The sequence below is a fragment of the Echinops telfairi genome, unplaced genomic scaffold (assembly GCF_000313985.2).
Source record: "Echinops telfairi isolate 266 unplaced genomic scaffold, ASM31398v2 ScPeMD7_3533;HRSCAF=4204_1, whole genome shotgun sequence".
NCBI classification, from domain to species: domain Eukaryota; kingdom Metazoa; phylum Chordata; class Mammalia; order Afrosoricida; family Tenrecidae; genus Echinops; species Echinops telfairi.
The window spans coordinates 31,818,964-31,827,392 of record NW_022107432.1 but is presented as its reverse complement, the minus strand read 5'-3'; the positions used below and the strand labels follow the sequence as shown (position 1 = coordinate 31,827,392).

The window sequence follows — 8,429 nt, the reverse complement described above, 5'->3', positions numbered from 1 at the left end:
CAAAATCACCAGCTGCTCCATGGGGGAAAGACGGGCCTCTCTACTCCAGTAAAGAGCTACAGTCTCAGAAACTCACAGGGGAAGTTCTACCCTGTGCTATAAGGTTGCTATGAGTTGACATTGACTCAATGGCAGTGAGTGTTTTGGGGTTTGGGCCCTATGTGATTGGGTCCCAGGAGAGGCCATGTTGTCATTGAGTGCCATAGATAGACCCAAGTTCAGAGCCCCGGAACCCAGACTCACCCTGGGAGCCCTGGTTTTTCAAGCCCAGAGGCAGATCAATATAAGGCAAAGTTTATTTCGGGGTGAGGGGGTGAGGGACAGGAGCCAGGTACAGACTTCCCACAGTGAGGCCTGCTTGATGTTTCCCCCAGGACCTTGCTGGCCTCTGGATTCCAGCCTGCCAAATGGGCTGAAAGCGGTTTTCTGGTTTTCAGACACATCTGACAGTGTGCCTGGGAGCCAAGGACACGGAGTTCCTGGGATTATACAGAAGGAAAAGGGCACAGGCCTTGGTGGCTTAAGGATTTATGGGGTAGGGTCCCGGTCAAAGCTACTTAGCAAAAAAAAAAAAAAAAGCTACTTAGCAGAGCATTCCGGAGGGCTAGTTTTGATCTCGGATAGACCTGAGTGTGAATCCCAGTCCCGTCATTTATCTGTGCCTCGGTTTCCTTAACAGCCCAAGGGAGGTGGGGCTATCAATACCTCCTGAGCCCCCACTCATAGTAGTTCTGAAAACTATATGAGTGTGGGATCCAGCCCACATCCAGATGGGTTCTAAGGGACAGTTGTGTAATTAAAGGGAAGAAATAAAGAGACAGACAAAAGTTTTGGGGTGCTCATCTCTGCCATGGCATCAGGAACCAGGTCAGGGAAAGAGAGAATGAAATCTTTTATCAATGTATATAGTCTTGGGGGCATGCAAGCCCCCTTAATTACAGGTAACCACAAACATAACAAAGTAGGCTGTCCCCTAACCCTACAGGTCCCAGAGTTCATTGAAAGGGTAACCTAACACCAGCACTGGGGCAGGTAAGGGGCATGACTGTCCCCTGAGCAGGGAGAGCAATAGCAACATGTTTGCTACTATAGATAAAGCTGTGGGCCAGATAGCAATCAGCCATCTACTTATAAGAGGGAACTTTAAGGTAGCACTATATGAAAAGACATTGTGGGGACTGATCTTATTTATGAGAATGTGATGGGGCGTCCTTCCACCCAGAACCCTGCCCCCCAACCCCAGGCTTATTAAATATGAGAATAAAGAATTTGTCCACATACCCTCTCTTTCCATTGCTCAGTTTCCCACATATGAGTTCCTGTACACAAAGCTCTGAGCCCAGAGTTTAGCCTGTAACAAGCAATCAACCCATATCAGTCATTATTGTAAAGGATAATATCACATGCTCTTGGGGGAGGCGAGCCAAAAGATAAATGTCTATGTCTGCATTATCTAAGCCACCTTTCGCAGATTAAATTGCTCACAATTTAGAAAAATCTTTAAGAAGTCACCGTGTCAACATCTGTCTTGGAGCTCTTAGTATAAATGTGTGTCTCCATTGGGGAGGGTCATTAATACTCACAGCCATCGAGTGGGTGCTAGCTCATAGTTACCTTATAAGACAGGGTAGAACTGCCCCATCTGGACTTCTGGGACTGTAACTCATTATGGGAGTAGAAAGCCAAGTCTTTCTCCTACCGAGGAGCTGGTGGTTTTGAACTGCTGACCTTGCAGTTAGCAACCCAACGCATAACCCCTAGCCCACCAGGGCTCCTTAATGGGAGGATCATTAAGCATCAGTTCTGCCAAGCTTTGGGGTGGGGGGCGGCAACTTTAATAGAGTCTTCAACTCACTTGTCAAGCTGGGCTCAAGACTACTGCAGAAGTGCTTGGGAAAATGAGGCTAATGAAATCAGGGGGTGGGGTGGGAGTCCTAAAAAGTCCAGAGAACCTTAAGGTCCAGCTTAGATAGATGAACAGAGGGGCCACTTCCGGCTGGGTTCTGGGAGAGAGAAAATGAGCTGGGCCTTCACCCTGCTGGAGTCCAACTTTCCCTCTCCCTGGAGAGGTTAGAACTCAGTCATTGTGGGGGCAGGACATTTGCCTCTTGACCTGTGTGTGTGAGTGTGTGTGTGTGTTGGTGGGGTGGTTCCAGGTGGGAGGCTGGCAGATCAGAGCAGGGGTGACTGACAGCAGGATGCAGAGCTGAAGAAGGAAGTATAAATATAAAGCCGCCAGTGTAAGACTGGACAGAGGCCATATGAAACACACGGTACATTCTGGCCCTAGCGTAACAAACTGTACCAGGCTTTTGGAAAGCTGGGAGCACTGAGGAGGTGAGGGAAGACAGCAAAGGTTCCTGGGAGATTGGCCCTGCCTCCTCCTCCCCCACTTCTCCCACAGCTCAGACACCACAGGGAAAGTCCCGATGTTCCTTTTGTAACCACAGGAAACCTACCATCCCTGCTTATACTATACCCAGCTTTCCTTTCAGGAGCTCCAGACTGGGAAGGTGCAATGAGTGTGTGTGTGTGTGTGTGTGTGTGTGTGTGTGTGTGTGTGTGTGTGCGCGCGCACATGCACACGTGGAGCGGAGGCGGCATGGGGTAAGGGCAGCCACAGCGGCCCAGGCAACCTCCGGGAGGTGGGAGCCTCATGGGCCTCTGATTTAAGATTACAGTACATAAGGGCTGCAAGGGAGGCACAGATGACGGTGAGGTACGAGGAAGGAAGTCCCTTGTCCAAGGTCACTAGCTGTTCACCAGGGTGGGACCAGCCATCTATCCAGAGTTGGGCAGTGCTGGGCAGCTCTCTTGGGTGTAGTGTGTGGGAGTGGCAGGCCAGGGAACAGGCAGTGCCCGAGGACTGAGGGTGCGGAGCCCAACTCCCACATTGTCTCTATGTGGTCTGGTTGGTCCTGGGCAGATCTGGCTTGGCCATTGATCCCTCCACGCTTCTCACACCTAACCACCACCCCCACCCCACCCCCACCCCCGCAACTTTTAATAATACTGATAACACACACGTAGCATGGAAACTGCTTTGTGATTATGTCAACCCAAGTGAGTCACTTCCACTCCTCCCTTCTCCCCCACAGTTCAAGGGCTAGAACCTTCTAGGATCTACCTCCCAGGCTCCCCAACTTCTTCCTTCCACGACCCTGTAACTGTGACGCTCACTAGGTCCTCACCACCTGGCCGCTTGGGTTATTATTTAACCTCACACCTTGCGTGTCTGTCTCTTTAAGCAGCCTGCAGACTCCCCAACGGCAGGGGAGACATTTCCATATGCCCCAGTTCCAGGGACTGCCACTCCAAAGATGATGATGATGATGATGGTGATGTGTGGAGTAGAAGCTGGAGAGGTGGGAGGAGGCCTCCCGGATGAAGCCGACTTTGTTTCGGCCTCAAGGACGTTCTAATCTGGTTAGAAGAACAGGATTAGTAAACAGATCCCTAGAATAGGTGCCAGGCCACACGGTGTACCGTGAGAAAGGTACAAATTGCCTGTGCTGGGCGCTCAGCGAGGGAATCAGATTTGGCTGTTGTTGTTCAGAGGCTTTAAGAGGCCGGGCTTGAGGATGGGGAGACTCCCCAGGGAAGCAAGAGGGAGAATAACGGGCCTCGGCGCCTGTGTCTGCCACTTTTGTAACAAACACATCCTTAGCAGAATCCATCGCAGAGCCTTCCACATAGCGGGTGCTCGGGATCAAAAACCATGATTCTTTCTCTCCTGGGTTTGGGAGTGGAACCTTCCCGATCACCACTAGGCGCCGTCTGGCCCTAGGGAAGGATGGCGACCGGGCAAAATGTGCTTCGGCCTGAACCAAAGCTTGGGCAGGACCAAGAGAGGGGTCAGACTCCAGGGGCAGTCTGCAGTCATTTTCCTCCACCCGGCCTCACATTCTCACCCGCTCGTGTCTGGAAGCTTCTTATTCTTGGCGTCAGGCCAGGGGGTTCCCAAACCGCCCAAAAGGGCTGGGCTTGGTTGGCCAGTCCCTGGGAATCCCTGGAGTCTCCACGAGCTAGGCTTCTGTGAATGAAAGACCAGGAAAGGGGGCTGGGGAGGGGCGCACGGGAAGGGGAGGATCCTTGTGGGTGGGTGGGGGGAGCTTGAATTGGCCCCTTCACTGAGGCTTCCGTTGTCACGTGGTTATATCCCAGGTCTCACCAGCCTATGGTTGGCGCAGTCCCGGCTAGTCTACCTCAGACTCCCTGAGCAGAGTGTTAGGGGCCCCTCCTCCCCACTTAAGGCCACCAGCACCTGCCCCCTCCCCCTCTGCGCTTAATCCAGGTCCCATCTGTGCCTGGGGCCCCAGAGCAAGGGCCCGATGAGGGGTGGCTAGGCCTAGGAACTCAAGGCTGGTGACCTGGTAGCGGGGGTGGCGGATGGGGGGAGGTCCCACTGGCTCGCGCCTTCCCTGGGCTGGGCGCCTCGCTCCCGCCCCAGCCCTCAGCCGCGCAGTGCTGCTGCGGCGGGGAAGCTGCGCGCCGAGCGCAAGCCGCGAGCACAAACAGGGCGAGGAGGCTGGTGTGAGCGCCTGGGCCCCGTGCCAGCGCGCTGGGGCTGGAACACAATGTCCCGGGCGAGCGAGCGGGGAGCGAGAACAGCCTGACTCAGCAGCTGGGGAAGTGGGTGTGCTAGCTCACCAGATCAACCGCTTTCGCAGCCTGCGGTCAGCGACGGCCCAACACTCGGTGGCTCCCTGGAGCGCAGGGGGAGCGCACGGCCCCGCCTCGGCTCCCGCTCCAGGACCTCCACGTGGCCCGTTGGCACATCCCTCTGCCTTCTGGCCCCGCCGTGACGATGTCTTGCAGCCCCCTAGCCTGAGCAAAGCAGACTCAACCCACCTGGGAGAGATACCGCCCCCCACAGATGTGGCTGAGCCAACGCTGTTTTACACACACATCTGCCCCCAGCACCACCACCCCACCCCCGCGCGCACCACCCCCACCCCGCCCAAGCCTCACCACTCTGGGACGCCTCTAGTGGTCGTGTTGTGGAGGATGTACCAAAGGTTCAGACAAAGGAGGTTTGTTCTAGGTTAGTTGTGTGTAGGGGCAGGGGGGAGTTAACGAAGAGCGCCTGGGAGAAATGGGATATAGGGTGCTATCTCCCCCATCTCTGTCCTCAGCTGACCCACCCAGAGTTCAAAGTCTCTTCCTGTCCCCTCCCCTCAAAACCACTAGGGCCCCTGAAGATTTCCTCTGTGGGAGGGAGCAGCAGGTGGGGAGGTTCCTTGAAGCCTGAGACCCTGTTTCTTTGCCTTACTCACCCGCCCACCCAAAGCCACAGCAAAGACCCGAGAATCCTGCCCCCAAGCCACAAAGCTCCTGGTTCTGCTGTGCCTGCTGGGGCCTGTGGCCTGCTGGGGCCACTGTGAGCATGGCAGCTCTAGGGGCAAGGATCTTAGACTGCCGCCGAGGGTGGCACTCTTCCTGGCAGGCAGGGGCCTGTCCCATGCCCCAGCCTCCTTGGGCGTCTGCAAGGTGTCCTGGGACATGATGTGCCTGGAGAGAGCCAGGGCAGGCAGGGAGGGGCTCTGTCCTCTGCTGAGTTCCAGGAAAGGCTCTGGCAGTCAGCACAGGCCTGGACTCCGGAGCTCCTAGGGTGGAGCTGGGGGAGGGACCCCAGGCTGCTCAAGTGCCTCACCTGGGCCTCTAGCCTCAGGCCCACCTGGTGGCATCTCTGAAAACCAAAGTAAGGAGGGGCTCACAGGATCTCCCAGGTAAGGGCCCACTTTCGAGGCAGCCAACCTGCTACCTGGTGCCTGAACTCCACTAGGATGTCCCGGGTCAGTGATTGCTTTTGCGCACCTACAGTGACAAGGGGCACCCTCACAAGGCAGCTTACAAGGATCCTCCTCTCATTAGGCCCGATCACCTACAGACATCTTCTCTCAGGCGGTCTGGAAGGGCTAAAAGTCATCCTCATGTCCTTCATTCCCAATCCCGGGCTTTCAAGTCGATTCAAACTCAGAACCACCCTCTGTGTTACTGAAGCCATACGCCAGGCCTTTCTTCCTCAAAGCCACTGGGTGGGTTCAACTCGCTGAACTTCAGGTTGAGTGCAACTGATTTGCACCCACTGGGGACCCCATCCTTCATAGTCCAAAAACCAAGCCAAGCCCACTGCTGTCTAGCCATTTCTGACAGTAGCGACCCTAGAGGACAGAGGAGAGCTGACGCATTGGCTTTCCAAGGCTGTACTCTTTCTGGAAGCAGACTGCCACTCCTTTCTCCCGTGGGTCAGCGGGTGGGTTCCAACCAGCAACCTTTTGATTCGAAGTGGAGTGCTTTAACCACTGCCCCACCAGCTCCTCACGACGGCCCATCACTATCCTCTATCCTCCAAACTTTTCAAGAAGGTGCATTCCTTTCAAATGACTCTCCTTCACCATCCTTCATCCTCGATCTAACCTGTGGCTAAAGTCTGCAGACTCTTCCCTGGGTTGTTTTCATGACAAGCTGTAGGATGTGGGGGGTTTGTTTGCTTTTCTGCATTTCCCTCTTTTCTTTCCCAAACCTCACAGAGTCTACCTTTGACCTAAATTACCACCGTGACTGCCACACTGCCCTTTCTGACCTCAGTTTCGCCCTCCTCCTACACACCCTGCTGGAACAATCTTTCTCAAACACCTTTTATTACATAGCTTATCACATTCGGACTCCTCTAGCGAGCATCTGGGGTGCGACAGCTGCTACCCTGGGCACTCCTTGGATTCACCCACGGTGTGTCCAGGACAGGGCTTCGTGCCCTGTCACGAGAGTGGGGAATGTGCAAGTGAATGGTCCATTTCGTCAGCTCTCTTCTCATCCATCATGTCCTTTCTTCCGACATGGGCTCCCCATTCACATCAAGCCTGTTGGCTTCTTCATGCTCCCTGGATCCTGGCGTTTGGAGGGGCCATTGTTGTTCGTTTCCACAAACCTCTTTAGAGAGGGGTGGGGAAGGGAGAAGACGACCTCCAATTTGACCTCAGGGGTGTGTGCCACATGCCGCCTAGGAAGACCTTAGATGCAAAGTGGGATGAAGGCACCTGCTTGCTGGGAGCATCAGCTCCGGTCAGAGACAGAAATCGGGCAGAGGTTGGAAGGCAGGGGAGAGCATGGGGGAACCAGCAGCTTTGAGGTTCACAGAGGAATTTTCTCCCTGTGGGGAGATTTCAATCTACCTCACACTGGGCCCTTAGTCTACTGTTCCCAGACTAGTCTCTTCTTTGGCACCTTATCTCCTCACCCACTTCTCCCCTCCCACCAACACCCAGCGTGCCTGACTTTATCACCACTTATGACCCAGCTCAAAATCCACCGGCAGCTTGGAGCTTCTAATGATCAGGACCTCACTCTGGTCATTTGGGAGTCTTCTCTGAGCCTTGTATTATCTGTCTGTCTTTCTTTCATTGTTCAGTTATGTCCTCTCATCTTTTCACCTCCCATCAATTAAAAAACTCTCTCATGACAGGGACTCTCACGCAAAAAACCAAATTCACTGCCTACGAGTCTACTCCAACTCAGTCTGACCCTCTATGGCGGGGTAGAACTGCCCCGGTGGGTCTCAAAACTGCAGGTCTTGCTTGCTGTTAACAGCGCAAAGTGTAACCCACTACATGCCACTAGGGCTCCTTCATGTCAAGGACCATGTATGTCTATTAATCATTTTATATGATCTATTCCTCTCAGTAAGGACGGGGAGTTAGGAATTGGGCAGTCGATCCAAAGCCGCTGGTTGAAGCCCACCATTTCTCCACGGCAGGCAGACTAATATAGGGGATTCTGCCAAGAGGGCTGGGGGCTGAAGCTTGGTTCCAACACTTTAATGTTGGCTTGGGTAAGTTTCAGCCTCTCTGAGCCAGCTGCCTCCTCTGAGGCCGTTTCCTTGCAGCATAAGGAGCAAAGCTGATCATAAAACAGTGCAAAAGGTCAGAAAAAATAGCCTTTGCATCGTGCGTCCACCGTGGTTGTCTTCGTTTCCCCTACCTTGAAGGGATGTTTTCTCACCTGGAGGACAAGCTCTCCATTAACTTCCTACTGTGTTGGTTTTCTGTTTGTTTGTTAGATGCCGCTGAGCCATTTCTGGCCCCTAATGACCCGATGCAGGACAGAACAGAACGAGAGGCTGCCCCGCCCTATGTCATCCTCACAGTTGTTGCAGCCACGGTGTCAATCCATCTCGGGTCCTTCTACTTTATCTGATGTCAAGTGGAGTGTCAAATAGGATGTCCCTCTCCAGGGATTGCTATTTCCTGATAACGTGTGCTCAGTTAGGACATCTTATTTTTTTATTATTTTATTGGGGGCTCGTACAATTCTTATCACAATCCATTGTGTCAAGCACATATGTAAATTCGCTGCCCTCATCATTCTCAAAACATTTGCCTTCTACTCTAGCCCCTAGTATCAGCTGCCCATTTTCCCCCTCCCTCCCC

The 8,429-nt window shown here is 53.8% G+C and overlaps 1 long non-coding RNA gene across 1 annotated transcript; it reads right to left on the bottom strand.

Annotated features, from left to right (window-relative positions):
• Positions 1-501: 501 nt before the first annotated feature.
• Positions 502-4,766, bottom strand: LOC123522249. Its single transcript, XR_006680524.1, has 3 exons — positions 4,651-4,766; positions 3,227-4,033; positions 502-1,351 (listed from the first exon to the last, which is right to left on the bottom strand). It is a non-coding gene; the product is annotated as an uncharacterized LOC123522249 (long non-coding RNA).
• Between the last annotated feature and the right edge of the window lie 3,663 nt (positions 4,767-8,429).